The sequence below is a fragment of the Phoxinus phoxinus genome (genome assembly GCF_949152265.1).
Source record: "Phoxinus phoxinus genome assembly, chromosome: 16".
NCBI classification, from domain to species: domain Eukaryota; kingdom Metazoa; phylum Chordata; class Actinopteri; order Cypriniformes; family Leuciscidae; genus Phoxinus; species Phoxinus phoxinus.
The window spans coordinates 29,831,310-29,853,612 of record NC_136891.1 but is presented as its reverse complement, the minus strand read 5'-3'; the positions used below and the strand labels follow the sequence as shown (position 1 = coordinate 29,853,612).

At 38.1% G+C, this 22,303-nt stretch overlaps 1 long non-coding RNA gene across 2 annotated transcripts; it reads right to left on the bottom strand.

Moving 5' to 3' along the window:
• Positions 1-1,444: 1,444 nt before the first annotated feature.
• On the bottom strand, positions 1,445-21,852 carry LOC306983738. 2 transcript variants are annotated; one of them, XR_013794426.1, is made up of 3 exons: positions 21,612-21,852; positions 7,128-7,391; positions 1,445-2,073 (listed from the first exon to the last, which is right to left on the bottom strand). It is a non-coding gene; the product is annotated as an uncharacterized lncRNA (long non-coding RNA). The 2 variants fall into 2 exon arrangements; XR_013794427.1 differs by having other exon boundaries at positions 7,128-7,297.
• Positions 21,853-22,303: the final 451 nt, after the last annotated feature.

Below are 22,303 nucleotides of genomic sequence, written 5' to 3'. Positions count from 1 at the left end.
CCTGCCAGATGTCGAGCCTACAGTCTCTGTTTTTCTTCTGTTTTCTTTCAATGTCTTCAGTCATCTATAACTATTCACATGCCACCTTCAGACATTGGGTTGCAGAGTAGGTCACGGTCACTCAGTCTTCTAGGCTCCAGAAAGTAGCCCTTCTCCTCTCTCTTTCTTTTAAGTTCTCCAATCTGCCCAGGTGTTAAGTTCATTTGGCATTCAATAGACTGCAAGAAAAAAAGAGAGACGGAAACTTGACTTCCTTTCATTTATTTGTGTAATTTGCCTCGTTCATGAAGCCGTGTACCCAAACAGTCATTATCCGTCTTTCATAAGCTGACATTGGCTGTTTGCTTTCGGGTGATTTAACAGGAATACCATTTTCTCTCTCTTTCTCTTTGTAATTTGGCAGGCACTCCTAACTGGTTTCCTGAAAACGCTTTGAGTACTGTTTGTCAAATCTACCTTTTTTTGTTTCTTTATGTGCCAAGGTAAATGTTTCATTCATAAGGAGTGTGACTTGACTGTTTTTCTTTACCATTTTTTTTCAAAACAGGTGTTTCATAGCGTGATACGCCGCTATCCTTCCCAATTATACCGCGTATGATCCAAAGATATCAAAGGAACCTGGTATGTTGTTTTTTCCCCCCAATGAATATTTAGTTCAAAACATTGCATTCACCCTGTAAATTCATGTGGCTTTGCCTTTCCTGAAGGAGCTGTCAGAGTCTGACAGCCTAAAAAGACCTACAGGTGTTACGGCCTATTTACTTAATGGTCGCAGACAGAATCTGAATAACATTCACTTCTCACTTCAAATGTTTGCAGGTATTTGAATGGTAAAGGATTTTGTGTGTGTGTGTGTACGTGTGTGTGTGTGTTTTAAACACTTAATAATAATATCAATATCAATAAATAATGTTAATTATTTAATTATCTGTTATTATATGTCATAATGACAACAATAATATGTCATTATCATGATTTTTATAAAAAAAAAAAAAAAAAAAAATTTTTTAATAACATAATAATAATAATTAATAGAATACTATTTATAAATGCTATTCATTATTATTAATATTATTTTATTATTATTACTAACTCAATGAAAACTTAATGAGCTTATTCATTATTGAAATGTCATCTGACCTTAAAATTATAATATAATATAATATAATATAATATAATATAATATAATATAATATAATATAATATAATAAAAAAGTATATTTGGTATATTTTTTAAAAATAAGTTTATTTTTCAAATGATATCTGCTCATTTTTCAGAACAAAGAATAAAAGAGAAGAAGAACTGATGTTTCCCAATTCAGAATCAACAGTCTTCACATGATCAGCTCTTTTTGGCTTAAAGGATGTGTGTGCCCATATCAGAGAGATACACTCTGTTATTGAAGCGTTGCCTTTTATCAGGAAGTGTAACTGTGTTGTAAAGATACTGACACTTATAGAGGATATAACACAGATAATGAGAGTGGCTGTCTAAACAACCCTTGATGCCGTTGTCCATAAAGCATTATCATGTTTATTCAGTAATGGAAGAACTAGCATTAGGCCTTGTAAAGCATTACAAATGTACTGTACAGAGTAAAGGGTTTTATAGCCATTGTGAGAAAAAGCACACATGATAAATTGCACATGACATCTACAGTACACAGAACACTCGTTTTAGTGACATCATGCAATTGCAATGGCTTTCTGTTTACATCATGCATAATTATGACAATACATCAATAAATCTCAGTTATATAACACCATTAATGGTTTTAAACGATGACAACATGCGCTAGAAGTGATGTCAGCATACATCCGAAACGTTGTACTCCCACACACAGAGGAACCCTGGACACCTCCCGAATCTTTCTCAGACTGAAAATCACCAGAGCAAGAGAAACCGACTCCTGTTTAGTCTACGCGTGCAGCTGACCCAAATCTAATGCAGATGCTGGTTCAGATGAGGAACTTTATTAGCTGATGCTGCACATTTGGCCCGCTGAAGTCCGATCTGAGCTCCACCTCGCTGCTGCTGAATCAGACGAGATGTGATAGGCCCAGATTCCAGTCCTGTAGAAAGAGAAGACAGCCTCAATTGTGTGTCTTAAGGGTGTAACCGGGTGAAAGTCTTAATGTAGTGTGGTCTCTCAGCCTTGACTGGTCATGAGCGTTTTAAAAAACAGCGCTGCACAGCACGCGTTCAGGAAAATAACAAACACCCCGAGATCGGCCCTGAACCTTGAGGTGTCTGAGTCATTTGTCCAAGTATGCTGGGAAAAGTTTTTTCATAGTCTTTTTAATATTTTTGTTTTGAATGCCCCTCATTCCAGTGGTAATATCACCTCTCAGATCTTTCCTGGCAACATCTGATGAACTCCAGCTCATTCTGACCCTCAAAATACTTTCTAAAGTCAAAACAGGAAAGATGAGCTATGAAAGAACATAAACTTTAGCCCCTGGGATCAAAACAATTTAGGTGCGGTCACATTAGAGAAATTTCAAAGGCAAAAAAAGGTCAATTTTCTACTGTCAGTATGTAGCAATGTATTAAGCACAAGGTTATTTTCAAACCAGGCAGCTTTCTGTAGGCCAGCGCTGCGAACTTGCGTCGCTAACTCGAAAAACAACGCAAAGACCTAATACAAAATTCCCAATTAAATTTTGCACTTGTAAAATTTGCCAGACAAACAGTAATTGTGACTGCCCCTCTTAAATGTACATTTACTGTGTGGTTTAGGCTAAGTTGGTCACATGATAAGCTCTTGTTCTACTATGAACTATGGGATTTGTACTTGTGTTTGTTGGCTATCAAATTAAGTGAAATGTGAGATGTCACATAGGGCTCTATAATTGAGTAATTGTAGATATGATATAATTCTAGAATGAACTCCCCCATCAGCTCTAAATATGTGACAGAAATGATAGGTTTTATGTCTTAATTTAGTTCTGGAGGATGTATTTTTGACTCAAAAATAGATGTGGATGTGCACAATGCATGCGTCACTGTCATGTTTAGTTTCATTGTCTTGTTCAGTTTAGTCTTGGTTTTCATTGTCTGTATTTGACTCTGTTCTAGTTCTTCATTAGTTGTCATGAGCTACTTTTCTACCGTCGGGCCAAACCGTTCTCGTTTCTTAACCGCTCCAGTCCGTGATGATCCGGCCCAGCTAATACGGAACTCTTTGGAATGTAATACACATGCGTCAGGCGTTATGATGTAATGAGATATAAATAGGGACCACGTAATGGAGGATGATATGATATTTCTTGACATTTTATTATTAATGTGTCTATTTGTGTTTACGTCGCTCAAATAACGTGCTTAGCCGGCTTGAGAGAAAATGGCTGCCAGGGACCAGGCAAGTGACCAATCCTGAGTGGCGACGTCACTACGTGCATTCTACCAGCACGGTTCAGCACAATTAGCCAACCGGGCCGAGAACTGTTTGTAATCGCCATGCCATACCAGGCTCAAGTGGAAACACAGTAACTACAACCATTCCTCACTATTCTAAGAACCGTTCGGCCTGACGGTGGAAAGGCAACTATGGTTTCTTATTAGTTACACTGTTTCCTGTTCCTTTGATTATCATCCTCAGTGTTTAACCCCTTATTTCTCTGTTTATTGTTTCTCGTTAATGTTATATTATTATGCTATCGCTCTGTGATTATTAAAAGCCTATTATCATCGTTCATTCTGCGTCACACATCTTCCTCTGGATTTTACTACAAGCAACCCCTAAAAACATGACTATTTGAATAGAAAACAGAAACGTTTCTTATATAGCAGTTACAGTAAGTCTGATGATTTGAAGTAGAATAAGTGATAATAGGATTATTATGATTTAGATAGATAATAGTGAAAAAGTCATTTTCTGACCGAAGCGTTAGTTTTTCACTGCTCTTTGTGATTTTTTTCTTCTTCTTCTTCTTCTTCTTCCTGGAACAGAAAAGTTTTAAATATATTGTGCCTCAAGGAAGTCAAACTTTCCACCTAATGAGTGATAAAGTGTCATCACATTCAGTGAGACGAGGAAATGGAGAGATCTTGAACACATTGCATTTGACCCGAGGTTTTGGAGGGCAGTCATGTTTGGTCACAGGTGTGTTTCCCGCTCACAGTCAAACAAAGCTGACACATTCCACTGACTCTCGTAAATGTTTGTTAAAAGTCCACAGAAGTGTCATGCCTTTGATTAGATTTTTGCAATGTGAAAAACTTTAATCTTGCATTATTGCCTTATTATTATGTAAAAAGGGATCACACTTTAGATTAGGGTCTAGTTCTCAACTATAAACTACTATTTTGCCTCAATAAACTAATTACGGTTTATTAATAGTTAGGTCGTTTTTAAGTTTAGGTATTGGGAATTGGATATTAGGAATGTAGAATATGGTCATACAGAATAAGGCGTGTGCTTGTACTAATAAACAGCCAATATCTTAGTAATATGCATGCTAATAGCAACTAGTTAATAGTGAGACTTGGACCCTAAACTTAAGTGTTACCAAACAACTTTTTTATGAGGTGTCCTTGTACTTACATAAAAACATAGGTACTTATGTACTCATTGTGCTCATATTGTATTGCAAAACACCTTTGCTGCTATTTACGTGGGATATGGGTAAGGTTAAGGGCAGGTTTAGTGGTATGGTTAGATTTAAGGGTGGGTTAAGGTGTAAAAATAGTAAAGTGGTCAGTCAAATTTTTTTTATTCAAATTTAATAAATCATCATCATTAGTAATAATAATAATTAAATAAAAATAATCTTTTTTTTTATTATTATTTTTATTTATTTAGTTATTGCTACTGAGTCATAAGCGAATCTGTCATTTATACAGCTTGGTTATGATTACTTGTGTTTCTTTTCCAGCAAAAGCCAGGGACAAAGGAAAGGATTATATAAATGGGGTGGATTACATGTCTGTTTGGAATCTGGCTCTATCTGGCTGATGTGTCTGGCAGACACCCATTTGGACCCAGAGTCATATTGTCTGTGTCAGTGAAGGAGCCCCTGAGAGCAACACTGTCTGTCTGGGCATGACTCATTCTAAACCGTGTGCTTGAACCTTCACTAAACCCACGACATGGGAAAGTCAGTGGTCTGCAATCATCAGTTCCTCTAACAGCCTCAACAAAATCTATCATTGTAGCTCCTCTATTTCTCACTGAGACTGTAGTGGACGGAATCTCCAGTGAAAGTAATGTGGAACTGGATGTCACAACACATCCTGCTGAGCTCTAGAGCTCGAATAATATGACCCTATGATTTAAAACAATTTATAAAACAAACATGTTTTTTTCGTCTCAGGGCCCCACGATAGAGTTCTTGACCTATGGCACTTAGGTGAGAGTTACGTAAAATGTGCGTGTACTGAGAGCTTGTGAAAAGCAGGTCTGTTCCTAATTAGAATCTCAAATGGTTCGATCCAAATGTCTGTGTGCTTGCGTGCCTATATGTGTAATGCTTCTAAAAGCCTGAGATTTATACTCTGGAAAAGCTGAAAATAACGTGAAGGTTTAGGGTTGGATTTGAAGGTTTAGGCCAGGGCACAGTTTGTCCTGTTCTTGATCTGGTAGCAGCTTGGTCAGCAGATTTGTCATTACTGGAGAATCATAATGAAAAAAACATTAAGTGTTAAAAAACAGTTAGCAAATGAGAAATATATCAGTAATTGACCTCCAGCTTAATATCAGATCATTGATTTGTTCATTGCTCCTTGTTCTGTTAGAGTAATTGTCTTTGTAAGCAAGACATTTTCAGATGTTCATTTGTTCGTAACAGAAGATTGACAGTGTGTACAGATGAAGGGTTTACACATGGTTGACTGTGTGTTGCTGGGCACTGACTTGACTATGCGATTGTACAATGATGTACGGGGTCCTGTTGCTCCCGATTGGTTAGTATCTACACTGAGGGCCTATTCACCATGGCCCCAGCCCCAGAATTCCCCTGTGTACAGGCATTGCAACACCTGTTGCTTTCGAACATTCTGGAAAGTTGATAAAGCCTCTAGGCTAGTTTTTTAAAGGATGGAAAATAAGATGCTATGTTTCCCCTTGATCCTATAGGTCCGTTTGAGAGTGACGTTCCCCTGTGATAGCTGGATATCATCAAGGATGAGCAGGATCTTTGAGACAAACGCCTAAGTGGAAGGTGAAGTAAAATTGATCAGTGCTGTAAATTAGTTGTATGCACAATAATGTATATGCACAAAATTCTGTTTAATTAATCAGATTAATCACAAAGAAGATGTGGATAATGAAGATGATGAAGATAATTCATATGAAACTTTGAATAGACATTACAAAAACCGGTCAAGTCAATCATTACTGTTAACTTGTTTTGGTTAATTGAAATAAAGCTGAAATAAAATATAAATGTTGGATGAAAAACTTCAACTTGAAAATGTTGCCTTGCATTCTAACTGAAATAAGTTTGTTGAAATGCTAAAATGAATAAATCTAACAGTATAAAATAAAATACAAAAATGTAATCTTAAACTAAAATAACTAAAAATAATACATCCTATATATAAATAACACAAAAATAACGGTTGCACTTTATTTTACAGTACGTGCATTTTACTACAATAAGTACACAGTATGTTCATGCGAAAGAGGACTATAAAATATTATATTAATAATATAATAAAATAAAAATACATATTTTTTTGTTTTATATAACAAATTGTAAATTAATCCTAATGCTTGTTTGACATTTTACACCAACTTTCTCTATGAGCTCTACAGTAAAACATGCACACATCTGTACCTGTACGTCTCCAATTCCTACTTCAACATCTTTATCAGAATATTTATCTTTGACATTTTGGTGAGATGGGTTTTACACTTTCTCATGTTTGGTCCTGATGACGTCTGAAGTGATGTTAGTACACGGCATGTGTGTTTGCTCTACACACTCATTCTCACAGCTCCCTGTTGACTTCTCTCACCATAAACTCACACACTCATACGGCCCTCTATCCACAGGCCAGACTCAGAAAGAGAGTGAGAAGGAAGAGTAATAAAAGACTTTTAACATTTGAACTTACATTGTATCCTACATTACTTAATGATGAAGCAGTACTTGTTTCTCAAGCCAGCATGTAGATCACTCACTATTGAAGTTGATGCTGCACAATTTACTTTTGTTCAATGGCGATCCCCCTCGGCTTAGTTCCATACTGTAGCATCTCCTGATCTTTAGACACGTCTGGAATCCCTATATCCTTTCCATGGTACCCCAGGGTCTCTGTTTCTGAGTAAGCACTGGGCCATGGTCTTCACTCCTGTCAGAGGGAAGCAGAGGAACCGTTCGTTGAGGGCTGGCAGCGTGTCAGGCGGCACTGTTTCCAGCTGCTGTTGCTGAAGAAAAACGAGACTCTGGAAATAAAACCAGACAGACCCAAGTGCCTTAATAACTCACAGCAGGGCCTACTGGGAAAAAAATAACAGAAAAAAAAAAGATATAGAAGGGAGATGGAGACGGAGGCAAGGCCTGTTATGTAAAGGAAAATAGCAAGCAGTGTTTATGTTTCAATATTTGAAAAACACATTTTGCAGGATCTTGGTGTGTTATAGCCTTTTATTTTTTACCAGCCAACAAATTCATTTTAACATTTGACATGATGTAAAGACAATAATGTCATAGCTTGATTGAGTCAAGTTTAAATAAAAAGTTAAAGAAATAACTTTTGGCACATCGCTCTGCCAGTTGCTTCTGCACAGGTACTGTACCTTTTTTCCTATGTATGTCATTTCTTTAATTCCACATGCTAACAGAAGGACTTTAGCACACATGGGTAGCTATATTACTCGAATACTGTAGCAGATGAAGTTACAGGGATAGTTCACCCAGAAATTACAATTTATGATTTATGCACTCTCATGTTGTTCCAACTGTATGACCAAAGAAGATATTTTGAAGAATATGCTGGCCGCTCTTGTATGTGCAAATACAATGAATGTGGACTGGAGCTTTCAAGATTTACAAAGGACACGAAAGCACATAAAAGTATCATAAAAGTAGTCCACTACTCGTACACTGTTACAGTTCTGAAGTCCAACGATAGCTTTATGTGAGAAACAGACCAGATTACTGAGACAGTGAGTCCAATCCAATATGTGTATGGATCATTCAGACTGGTTTTGTGAACTGAATCAACTGATTAATTGAAAAGATGTTTTGAAGTCTTTAGAAATCTGTTCCGGAATCAGATATCACTATTTCTCATATGAACTCACTGAGGAGAGCTAGATTTCAGGTCAGGAGACTTGAAATGCAGTGCAATGGTCATATTGTTGATATTTTAATTTTGGAACTTGAAACACTTTATTTTAAGGTAATGTAGTTACACATTACTACATACTTACTATAGTAATAACAGTAAATTATGCATAAGTTACTAACCCTAAACCAAACCCTAACCATAACTCCATAACTTAAGTATGTAGTTAATGAACCGTCCACACAACTACCACTTTAACGGTTCAAAAAGTTCATAAAGAGATCGTAAATCTAATCCATATGAATTGGGCTGTTTAGTCAACATTTTCTGATGAGACTTGATTGCTTTATATGATGAACAGATAGAATTTAAGCTTTTATTCACACATTGATATAAGCAATCATAAACAAAAGCTCAACCGAACCTGCTTTGACGTGCGAGAACAAACCTCATTGGTTCTTGCTGAGGCTCAAACGTGCGTAACACAGGAGAATGAAGCTCACTGGTTCTCGCATGTCAAGAGAATATGCTTGAACTTCCAATTTCCCACAAATCACGCGTTTGTTGATGAATGTTTATATGTGAATAAAAGCCTAAATTCAATCTGTTCATCATATAAAGTGACTGTCTCTTTAGAACATTTGGACTAAACCTCTTAATTCATATGGATTCGTTTTACGAATCGTCAAAGTGGTAGTTGCGTAGACTGTCAATGGAGAAACAAAAATGTTTCAATTTCATAAAAAAATATCTTCATTTGTCTTCCGAAATTGAACAAAAGTCTTACGGGTTTGGAACGACATGAGTAATTAATGACAGAAGTTAAATTTTGGGGTAAACTAACCCTTTCATTTATGCAAATAACACACTAAAGCATTTACTTTTACAGTAAAGGTAAAAGTTTATTCTCTTACGACCCTAAAAATGATTGTGTGTGTTTACATGAGAAAAATGTGCAGGCATATCTCAGATCTAGTCTGTGTGGTTTGCATGACCTGTTTGGGTGTCAGTAGTAGAGTTTCGCTCGTGCTACGGCACGATATGTTTGTGCAGGTGTGGAACGGCCCATAGGAGGAATTTCCTGCCTTATGGGAAGCTTAGAGCTGTGTGCCGTATGGCTAGACTGCTTTAACGACCCAGCACTCCTCACACACCCCTCGCTGAGCACCTCCGCACCATTCACTCAACACTTTCTCACCTTCAACACAGGTTAAAGGTCACCGATGAAACTTTTAGACTACCTCTGTGATCTGTAAACAGTAACTGTAAATCTGTTCTTACAGTACATTCACATTCAAATTGTAATTCTGCACCCTGTTTGCTACCTCAGCAAAACATCACCCTTTTTTAAATACAAAAATGCGCACATTTTCTTTTTTAAATGAATGCACAACAGTGTTTTATCTTCAGGTGGACATCCATAGTCTTTGAAACAGATGAGAGCGAGAACGGAAGACAAGAGAGTGAACTCGGCAGGGGAGGTCGGAACAGACTAATAAAAATAAAGAAGAGATTCCTCAGTCAGTCAGCTGAATCTAAACAGCTATTTTTAGAGTCCCAAGACCCAGAGGCATCAGCTGTCTATGAATGAACAGTTCTAGCTCACATCCGTTACATCACTAACCTGACCCGAAACCATCGGCCCACACAGGAGATGCACAACAGATGTCTGCCTCTGTCTGCTCCTGGTTCAGTAGCCTGCAGCAAAATCACCATATAATGATTCATATATCTAGGTCGCGATTTTACACATGGCTTACTGAATAATAACAGGGAAATGTTGCTTTGGTTTTACCTTGAAACCACTTTGGGTAAAAATCACATGTCCTAACATTGCTTGCGGAAGTACTAATGCGTTTTGCGTATGTGCGATTGCGTCAGTTGGTCACTTAGCCTAGTAGCAGTATGTGTTTTAGTATGAATGTAAACCTGTGTGTGGTATGATGACGCAGAGGAAAGATCGAAAGTGAGCAGGAAGGCTACATGATGTGTGTGTGTGTGTGTGTGTGTGTGTGTGTGTGATAATGTGCACATGTCTATGGTTTATCAATAGTGATGCCAACCAGAGAAATGTCAGACTACAGTTACTTTATATAAAAGTAGTCCGAACCACTGTTGTTTTTACCAGTGCACTTTTAGTTACTTATTTCCTCTAAGCATTTCACAAGTTACTAAGCAACAGTTCCAAGAACATGCTGGAGGTCTTGAGGCCTCTTCAGCCACACACGACGGCGGTGGGTGGCGGAAATAACCACCAAAGTAGTCGCCTCGCTCACACACTTGCAAATGCAAGGACACGGGCAGTCCGCAGGGCAGATGTTGGGTCTTCTTGAGCTGTCTGTATACCGATACATTTCCGCTGTGCTGTTATTAGCAACGCGGCCATTACAAAGACACGGTTTGTGTGGGTTGCGTCATGGTTATTCTGCTCTGTGTCAAGAGTTCACGCCAGGCGTTCAGCTCACTTTAAACACATTTAGATTCTCATGATGCAATGACACAAGTATTTGTGTGAGCTCAAGTAGGTCAGATTCAGAGGGTGACCAGATAGCACTCTGAACTTATGTCCCTTGCCGTTGTAATGTGATGATGTTATTCTATTGTATATTGTGATGGCTGTCTTTGGTTTGGCACTTGCTATAATATTTATAAGTCTATTATAATTACCGTATATAGTTACCGTACATAATTACCGTAACCTTTTTGTTACCGTTTTATGATTACTTTTAATTCGGACTTAGGGCCCTATCTTGCACCCAGCGCAAATTACTTTGTTCGTCGACGCATGTAATCTATTTTGCACCCGACGCACAGCGGACTTTTCCCTCCACTGACGCACGTCGGTAAATTAGGGAATGAACTTGCGCTCCCGGGCGGTTCAGCGAAAAGAGGAGCCGTGTTCCGGCGCAAACGTTCCCTGGCGCTATTTTGCAGTTTCAGAAAACAGTTCCGCCACAGACCAGGAAAAGAAAGCGTTATTCAGATGCTGTTGTAAGGGTGCATTCTTGGCCATAATGTAGCGTGTGCACGATGCGCAACGCATATTGCTTCTCTCATCTACACAGACGCAGCAGTTCCCATATTGGCAAACCATACATAATTACAAGGAAAAATATTACCACACAAGGGAAATCATTGTGGTGTCCATGAAGATGTGAAAAAATAGGCATAAATCTAGCTTACACATTTAGCCAAATTATTCAGGAATGCAGAATGTAGAAATGACGGATCAAACCTGTTTGACCAATAGTGGCAAGACATATAGGTATGTATGGACACCTGGCAAAGTGGGTTGTCCGTCAAGAACCAGGAAACACAATTCTGAAGACTGCGAAATCCCCTTTACCATCATGTAAGTTGCGTGCGACTGGCAAATCCGCCCTTATAATAGCAATCCGCCATGGAACAAGCGCGCCTGCTCTTAAAGGGAATGTGAGATGTTGCTCTGATTGGTTTATTGCACGTTACGCCCAAACCACATCTTATGAGTAATGTAGCTACTTCAGACCAACCCATTTTAGATTTCCGAGATACGCCCACAAAGTTACTTGCGTTTTGCGTTTGATACTTAATAGGGCCCATACTCTTTTTTATTACTGTTTTTCACCTCATCAAGGTGTGTACCGTCAGAGTCCAAACCCACCACCCGTAATCTCTGTGGCTCACCCGTAATCTTCTGTAAAGCTGCTGACCTGACAGTTTTTGTTTTTCCACTGCTACTTTGTGTGTGTCTGTATCCACCTCCATGTTGAAGTCATTGTTTCAGAGGTGCACACCTGGCGTAGAGGTCAGCAGAAAACTTGGGAAATACCCTCTCTGCGTCCTCTGAGGCTTGTGCTTTTCAGATTTATATCTCAGTGCCAGGGGATCAAGATAAAAAGGCGGCTGGAAGTCAGGTCTGGGTCTCATTCGTTTCGAGTTTAATAACTGGAGCCCTGGGAAGTATAAAAACAGTTATGGCGTTAGTTCACTCATTCGCCCAGCCTATAGTCTGATCCCTGAGACCGTAAACCACAGCACATTACTGAAACACACAACTTCTGGAGCTCTCACCTCATTCAACCATGTTACAGAATCTCAGTTTTCTCCAGTTTCAGACATGCTGTGAAATTTTTTCAAAATCCACTTCAAAACAAATCAAGATGCTTAAGTTTATAGTTTAGTGCCAAATCGCTCAGCTAACCATTAAAAAACTCCAAGGCCTGGCTAAGTCTGACAAACAACTTACAGACAAGGACAGAGTTGTTGCTGCCAGGTCAAATAACTTGCGTATTCATATCAGTCATTTCACACAGGTTTTGAAAAACCTCAGTATAGGCCTACTTGTTGTTAGTCTAGCATGTAAAGGCCTGTTCACACCAAATGCGAGACAAATCGCATATGGGAAAGTTGCATTCACACCAGGAATAAATATTATTTTGGACCAAATTAAAAAAAAGTGAATTTGATCCGGATTTACTACATCCACATGTTGTCATGTGACCTTTAGCGTTAGTTATGTTCACTGTCATTCAACTCCTCACATGGCCTCATGGGATGGTAAAGTGTCCATTGGATGCACACTTCAGAATCGTACTGGAAGTAGAAGGTCATCTGGGTACTTTAGGCCTACTGTTTTATGAATACTGTGAATTCAGATTCATATTACTCCTATAACTAATATATATTGAGATACTTTTGCTGTTTTTTATATTTTGAGTGCGTTTTCTATTTTGTATTTAGTATCTTAGTTAAAGATTTAGTCATTTTGTTGAGTGTTTTTTCATTTTTAAATCTTATTTACGTTTTATTTTGTTACTTTAGTACATCAAGTTAAACTATATGAAGATGACAAATGTTGCTTTGGCATCTAGCTGAAATAAAATGAAACTTTAGTTTTAGTTCACTACCCACTTTTACCACACACTGGTTTTTGCCTATATATAGTAGGGAAGTGTACATATGTAACAACAGTGATAGGACGCACATCAAGTAAGCTGATGCATTTTGATTAAAAAGTATATTAAATATTGGAGCTGAAATAAAGTGATATGTGTTTTAGGAAATGCACAGGGTGGAAAATGTTAGATAAACTCTCACCCAGTCTGATAGCGCTGGAGGATGTTTTTGACATGATAAATTCCACTTTTTTTTTTGGCATTTTGGCAGAATAGGGTAAAAATCCTCTCAGTAAATGGCAGAACTGTTTGCACTACAGCGGGTGCTGTTTGCCCTGAAAGCGGACATTCCGACTATGGGAGTGTGATTTACGGCCTCCCTGTATGGACACTTTACCTCTGCTCTCTCTGATAGGCAGAAAAGAGAAAAACAATCTTTTATGAACCATTTTAATCTCTTAAAAACATGTTTTCTCCCACACTTTCATTTCCAAAGATAAGCGTGAACTCCATAACTGTGCGACCTCTTGACCCTGAATTTCTGAAAAACCTGACTAAAACAGATGGGAGTACATTACATAGCCAGATGTAAAACAAGTAGCTTAGACATTTTTGTGAAGTTTTTCTTCATAAATCAAGGGGCTTAATTGATCATTCTCTTTGTGAAAAGAAACCCAGCCGAGGCTCTCCCTTGATTAGTGTATACGTGCTGTTTCAAACGTCTTTGGCGCGGTGCTGAATGGAAAGCTTGGGAAATGGGATAATTCTTCGCAGCACACACAGTAACAGCGATGTCAAAAAAAAAGCCCTGCATTCTTTAATCATAGATCGGTTAGTGTCCGTTCCAAGTATGAGCCCTGCTTAATGCAGTTCAAATAAAGCAAACAGACTGCTTCCAGGACGCATAGACATTCACACACCCTGCTATTATTGCGGCGGAACTCGAGAGGGGGTGAAGTCATTGTAATTGTTTAGGCTGCCAAAGATGAACTGAGGAAGAGAGGTATGTGACGTGAAGGCATATATCATGGGTGAAGTTTAAAACAGGCCTTGCATCAGAGCAACTCTGTTTAGATATCATTCAATAGCTATTCACTGCTCCAGACACCTTGAATAGCAACAGTTCCATCGCCAGATGACTGGGTTTATTTCAAAGGCGCAGAGAAGCAATACATCTTACATGTGAATTGAAGTCATTTACAGAAAATAAAAGTAGGAAGTCATTCTCTATAAGTTATCAGGATTAGGAAAGATTTAACATTCCAGAATGCACGCACACACACACACACACACGCACGCACGCACACACACACACACACACACACACACACACACACACACACACACACACACACACACACGTACGTGTGATTGTTAATCTGTTTTCCTCATGGGGACCGAAAAATCCACACAAATATAAGGATTTCAGATATTGCACACAAGGACAACGATATTACAGTGTGTCCCTGTAACGTACAGTATGGGTTTACTAGGACAATCACACAAACACATTTTTTGCTTTTGCACTCATTACTTGCCATTGATTTTTTTTCTCTACAATTTATGGATTTTCAGAAATACAGGCTTAATAATCATTAAGCAGCATGCCAGAAACACCCACAGATTGCCTGAATGCGTTTATCAGTGAAAGGGTGAGAGATGAATGCTAGATATTCAGAAAATCACACTTTTCTTAGAAATTATGCGTTTTTTATGCAATTTTTTTATGCCAAGCTGTATGCTTGAGTATATAAATGATATGTTCACCTTGGATAACTCTTGGTTTCTCTCCAGCATCCAGAGTCTATCCATCAGCGAATGACCCGCATTAGGCCCTCCAGGGGCCCTCTAATCATTTTCTCGTGTCCAAGATTTAAAGGAGATTTTATTCAAAATACGAGGGCATTAAAGGTTAGAAAACACTGTTTCCGAGAACCCACGTTTTGCCGTAAAATGTTGACTGGTATTATTCTTTACTCTCACTGCGTCATTGTTTCAGAGAAATGTAAAGTAATAATACCAAACTGCTACCCATGCACAACATCTGTGAGAGCTCTGAAATGTGAAATTGGTCCCTGTTAAAAGCAAGCCGCCATATTCACTGAAGCTAAACTTGAACTTCTGAAATTAAAAGCAAACATTTTCCTAACTAACTTCAGAAACTCACTAAAGTCTATTTCTAATTTTACTTCATAAGGTTCACAGGATTAACTGTGACAGCTAGACAAACTCCTATAGCACATACTGTATTGAAAAATGTCAAAGAAAATAAACAAGTCCTGCATGCTGCAGGACAAACAACCCCAGAATTCCAGAGCGATCTGGTGTGCTATGTGGTCAGTGGACGGTTACAAAGAGCCCCTGTGTCTGAGAGGCTGGTGAAACGGGGCCTTACGGACATTCCAGCGGACATAAGAAGGCTTCTCTCTCTACGGCCGTTCGAGCGGCTGTTTTCGTAAGCTACTTTAGAATGTTTGCGCAACTGCTGTTGACCACTTTATTAAAAATATCTTTTGATGCTGAAGCTATGTCCAGCAGTGGGGTCGGCTCAAACCGGTTTGCGAGGAGAAACAACGTTCTGTGGGCGAATGAACGAAGCGTCTGTCAATAGGCCCCGGCTCGCAACTATACGCTTTGAGCTCAGGGAGCAGTTTTGCGATCCGGCCCTGTTTGCCCAGGATGTAAGCGAGACGTACGGTGTTCGCACACACTCACCTGTCGAATTCAGGCTTTATGCCACCTCACTTCCTCAAACACGCATTTGTGATCTTTCTAGCCCGCATGTGTTTCTGTTAATCCGTCTGGACAGAGTTAAGACGGATGGGAGAAAAAAAACACAAAACGGAAACGGAGTAGCCTGCGTGAGATCGGAGGCGTTACATGACGAAAGTAACAGTATGCTGAGAGTCAATAAATGCTGTGCTGTGGGGGAATCTGTGAGTGAGTGTGAGAGAGTTTGTCTATCTGGGAAATGTGAATGTGTGTTATTAGAACAGGGCTCTTTAGAAAGCTCAGGAGTCACAAAGCTGCTTCAGGGTCTGTTTTATAGTCATTCTCATGTATATATATATATATATAAACTTTTTCCACACACTGGTTTTTGCATATATATAGTAGGGAAGTAACAACAGTGATAGGATGCACATCATTGTGTGTACCTACACACTCACTACCTAGTTGTGTCATCTTCACAACTAATATATATATATATAATATTAGTTGTAATTAAATAGGCCTACTATTGGAGTATGTTTTACAAGAATACTTCATGTTCTCGGTTTAATTCAATGTGTTACCTTGTATTTTGTAATTGTTTGTGAAATCATACAAGCAAATTCTGAGTGAAAAATTGTTTTGACACCCAATGTTTTTCAGTGTTTATATCATGATAGCAAATTTTTTTTGCTATAAATTCAACCACAAAAAATTTATATATAACAACATTAAGTGCATTCCTGTTGCTCAAAGAGTAAAATGTGTGGAATGTCAGGGAATGCAAAAACTGATGGATATACCTTGAATGCAGGGTGAGCCGCTTTGAATAAAAGCGTCTTCTAAACATAAATGTAAGGGAATTAAAAAAGTTTAAATTGAAATGTGCTTCATCTTATGGGATTTTCCTTTTTATTTGGAACTTGATACATGCAAAACAAAACAGTATAAATGATGGTATGAGTATAATAGCTAAGGTATAGTATTATAGGTACAGCAGATTTTCAGACGTGCCAAAAAAAATGACATGCTGTATATTCATGTCTTTCTGTTTGGAATTGGGTGTTGTGCTTGATAAAAGGTGAAAGATATATGTGAGAGGGAAAGAACAACTTCCCTTTGTCTGGCTTCAGTGTAGGCAGGTCTTTGACCCTTGACCTCTGATCCCTTAGTCTGTCCGTTGAACTACCTATATTAACCTACACTGATCCATATTGCTAGAAGACAGGACATGATCCAAGGCATTGAATAGAATAGACCTTATTCCGAGCAGTGCCATGACAGGTAAAGTGAGGCTGTGAGGAATAGATTGTTTTCAATGGCATCTGCTGTAAAAAGATGTATACAACTGCCAGATCACTTATCATTTTCTACAGCTCATGTTGCCTGGAGTTTTATGTCTAATGAAGGTTCTTGGAAAGATATTTTTGCAGTGCTTCCTCAGCAGAACCATCCAAAAACACATTAAACAGTCCGAAAACAACAAAATCACAGAAGCCTGAAAATATGTGTTCTGAAATATTCTCCAACTACCAAACATGTTTGATATCCTTTAACTGGATAAAATCATAGTGTAAAGATAAAAAGATAATAAAATAAATCTGAGTCTGTGCCCATGATACACTATGACATTTCTGACAGTATGCAGGTTTTTGGGAATACATTTTAACAGAATAAATCTTTCAACTCTTCGCTTAATATTTTTTCAGAGAAAGCTATTGTATGGCTTCAAAAGACAAAGAATACAGTGCATAAGTGTGAACTACAGCACTTTTATGATAGTCCTTTTTGGGGTTTGACATCTGCTGATCCCCATCCACTTTTACTGTATGGTAGAGAGCAGCAGACAGTTTACAGAACTTCTTTTCTTATATTTCATGGACAAAGTATTTGGAATGACAGCAGGGTGAATAAATGATGACAGCATTTTCCTTTTTGGGTGAACTGTCTCTTTAAAGCACATTCTTCAGTGCTGTGTCTGGGTTAATGTCAGTTAGTGGAAGCTCCAGATAGAGGCAGTTTTTACCATGATGGAGAACAGGAAAAGGAAAAGTGGTATTTGTTCATGTATTTGTAGGAGCTGAACTCAGTTCAGTTGAGTCCTGGGCCTGAAAGCGATATTGTCTGGAAGTGGAAAGAAAGCTGATTTTGACAACAGCTCAGCAGCGCTCTGTGTTTTGAGTTTCCACCATGCGATTTTAACAACAAACAGTGTCTGCTGGCATGGTAACGTGGGCCGTAATGGTTTACACTGGCAAAGCTGATGTCACTCACTTGGCAGGGTGGATCCTATTTACATCACTCATTTCGATCCATTTTTTCTGTTTGTTTTGACGCAATTTGCCATGATTTCTTTTGGCACCATGTGGCGCCATCCAGCCAGTTGGACACGAAATACACCAGTCATTTGACTTCCTAATCCAAGACAAATTTCAACACTGAGTCCTCCAAATAAGATACAATAAAACGATGCCATCCTACATGTTTTTTCTGGACAAGACTCCAGCCAGAAGGGAAAAGGACAGGTGGAAGGAAATGTTTGCCGTCAGTCGTGTGCGTCACTAGCATTGGCACCTCAAATGTTCCACATTCCTTGCAGACCTGAGAGGAATCCTGAACATCCCGAGGCCATGCTGCCGGACTCAAAAACACCGTGGAGTAGACTAGCCCTCATCGTAAACTTAACTCAAAGCTCCAGTCCTTCATGCATCAGGACTTGAAGAAGTGAACTGTAGTTTACAGTGCTCAAATATGCTCTTTTATGAGCAAACACACAACATCTGCACACATGGAGCTGCTACAACATGGACGACGCCATCGCTCCAAAGTAAAGTTTGCATTCCGTGGAGGTTTTGATGAATTTGACAGAACGCGTTGTGGAAGAGTCCCTTGAATCCGCCCGTAAGCAAATCCTAGCCTGGAACCGTTTTATTGGGAAGGGGAGGAATGTACATTTCTAACTAGAGTTGTAGCTTTTTGGTTTGCAGTTATTTCCTTTCCCTCCGGATAAAGATAAATACAGAAATGTATTTCCCGTGAGCTGGCACAGTGTCTAAAAATATTGCTGGCAGAACACTCTGGTACATTTTGCCCGGCTCTCAGCGGGATTTTGACAGCAATCAAAGACAAATGAAACTGGACTTGAGTTCTACTATGAAGTACACCGTGAAAAAAAACTATATTATTTTTATTGTATTATCTTTTTGCTGTAATTATTTTTTTGTTGTTGTAATGTTTATGTACAAGTATAGTATTGAATTAGCTTTTATTTTTTATGTCTTATTTTAATTATAGTTTAGGTTTTAGTCATTTTGTTATTTATTTTATTTTTTATTTATTTATTTCAATTTTAGTTTCAGTCATGTTAGTACTTTAACTTTACCTTATTTTGTTTTAATTATCATATATTATCATTTCTTCGCTTTATTTCAATCAGTGAAAATGGTTTGTAATAGTTTTAAATAATAAATAAAGTTTCAGTTTTACTTAACAATAACAACACTGGCTGTACTGTATTAAAAAGAATCATCAGTATAATATAATATAGGCTAATATAATATAATCATATTTTTTAATGAAGTACAGCAAACTGATTTGGACACATTTCAGCTGTAGACCGGCTGAGAAACCAGTGCAAACCAGCTGTCCAGCTTGTTATTTTTTTCATCTGAGCCCTTTATCGGAAACAGTTTGGTTTTAGGCCTATTGAAGGATATTTAGGTCATGGTCCCAGACTACAGTACTCTGGTTACATTCTGAATGGTGACCTCAAGCTCCTAATGAGGAAACCGAGATTGGGAGACCTCAGCGACAGCAGTTTGGAGCATGTGCTGTGCCTCAAAGCTCCTATTTCCAAAGTCATGTAATATTTAGATAAATCGAATCATGTGTTCTGAGCTCCTATAAGCTCAGGATGTTGAATGGATGTGACATTTATTTAAAGCAAATAGCCTTAGTCAGTTGTCCTTCAGGGATAAATTCCAGTAATGCGTTGACTATTTTGTAGGCTAACAGTTGAACCTTAAAATTGATTTTTTTTTTTTATCTGGTTATTCTGAGTTTCAGTGCCATTATGAATTACTGTCAGAATGAAAAAGTAGCCTACACGAGCAAGGACAGAATGTACTAAAGGAGCAGATGGGTTTAGTCATTTACAAGCATACTTTAGCAAAGGGCTTTGAATGGAACAAAAAACTACTTGACATGGCACTTGAAAAAAAAAACGTTACTAGCCAACTAATACAAGGCAGACTTATTCAGTGTGTCTGTCACACAAGTTGAACAATCTGATATTTAAATCTAATTTTTTTGGACATTTGCCATGTACTGTAGTACCATGGTATTCTTGCCAGTATCTTATAAATACCATGGCACATTCATTTCTGTACCATGGTATATGTCAGAATACCATTGTATTGCCATCTGATAGTACTGCCACAGTACTCTGTTGTAAGATAATAAAAAAATAATGGTATCATATGTCGGCTATATATACCATTGCATTCACATGGCAAAAATATTGCCAAACTATGGTATCATGTCCCAAAAAACCCCCACTGTAGTACAAAACCCTACAAATTTAATACTAAGCTACTACTACTACTACTACAACCTACTACTTAATCATACAAAAAAACTTTTTTGTAAGTTTTATAATCAATTAAAAAGCATAATGTTTCATAATACTTTTATTATGATAAAGCTTACTAAAACATTCCTTGAAAAAGAAAAGAAAAATAAGGCAACTTTTTAATATTTTCCAAATCAGACCAAATAAAATCTCTGTTTAAACATTCCTATGACAAAAAACGAACCATACGTAATTTCCATCCCTAGCAAACACCGCACTCTGCTGGCTCCTATTGGTATTAACATTATCTGAAATATTGTGAAGCTACACAGAATGTCCACACAAGTCACGTCAGGTTTTCGTTCTCTTATATCATTTAAACATATTAATAATTCATCACTAATAACATCAACAACATCAATATTACAAAACGTCTTCAAGCCAAACAGTTGGCAGAGATTTATATAAAGCCTAACAACTCTTGACTTAGCCTAAGTCAAAATGGAAACAAAATCAACAGGAAGTTGCATTGGCACGACAGGATGTGTTAGCTTTCTCATTACCCTGCCATATTCTCAACTCTCTGTGATGTTCCATTACAAGAATCTAAACCTCAGTTAAAGTTCAGTTCAGACTGGAAGACGACTACCAAACATGACATTTTCAACTAAGTCTCTCCACTTTATATAACCCAGTTCAAGCCACAATAAACAATAACTCAACCACAAATACATGTTTAAAAATCTGTCTTTTAATCCTTCTTTCTTTACAAAATGAGATTTTGGACACCATCTAAGCATCTGTGGTTCCTGTGATGTGGCTAAACGGATGAAGATCGTGTTCCCACACCAAAGCCTGGAAAGTCTCAGTCACAAAACCTCTTTTCACGGCTCCAGTTGACAGTGTTGCCCCAAACCAAAGGCTATTGTCCTTGTATTACATCAGTGACTTCCTCTCCTAAACTCTACTATGACCACAAGCTTATAACGGCCCGTCAACGATTAAGACCCATAATGCCTGACTTCTGTTTTCCATATTATAATAGGAGTAAACATACATAAAAGTCTTTTGAAGAGAAAGAAAAGATGTGAGATCATGCTTCCTCTTTCAGTCTTAGCTTGACGGTTGTGGTACAATTTTCAACACAACTAGCACACATCATTAGTGCCATTAGGCTAAGCGTCTTCTGAAACAGTAAACAAGTAACAAATCTTACCGCTCTTGAAGAACATCTTGGGAGTTAGGAATGAGAGATTGAGGGAAGGAAACCGTTCTGTGGCATTCTCGAGCACACATTGGCACATTTTTTGCCGTGTCGGTGTGTGTGAGAGAGCCTGAAGGCCTTAACAAGAGATGTTCCGTGCTGTACCAGGGACTCCCAGGGGCTAACAGTGGGCTTACAGTACCCTGCTGTAACAGAGGATAAATCTAGAACAATCACATCCCTTCAGCTTCAAATTTAAGGACTGTAAAATACATCCCGAGTTCCTGAAGAGTCTGTTTAAATCATTTCTGATCATGATCTTGTACCAGTCTGAATTATGCTACATAAAAGTAACAATTGTGTACCTGTAATTGTATTTTCTTACTGAAAATTCATTTTTTTGTGTGCTTAAGACTTGTAACATTTTAGACCTGTGCAGCAAGCAAAGATATCGTTCGGCATGATACAACTTGCTTTTGTGTCCTCTGTAAAAGGGATACTTCATCCAAAACTGTAAATAATTTACTCGACATTGTCATTCCAAACCCGTTCCTTTCTTTGACCTGCAGAAATAAGATATTTTGGAAAATGTGGGGGTCCAAACAACACTTAACCCCATTTAATGTCATTGTATGGACAAAAAACACTGAAACATTCCTCAAAATATCTTTATGTTCCACAGAATAAAGAGAGTCATACAGGTT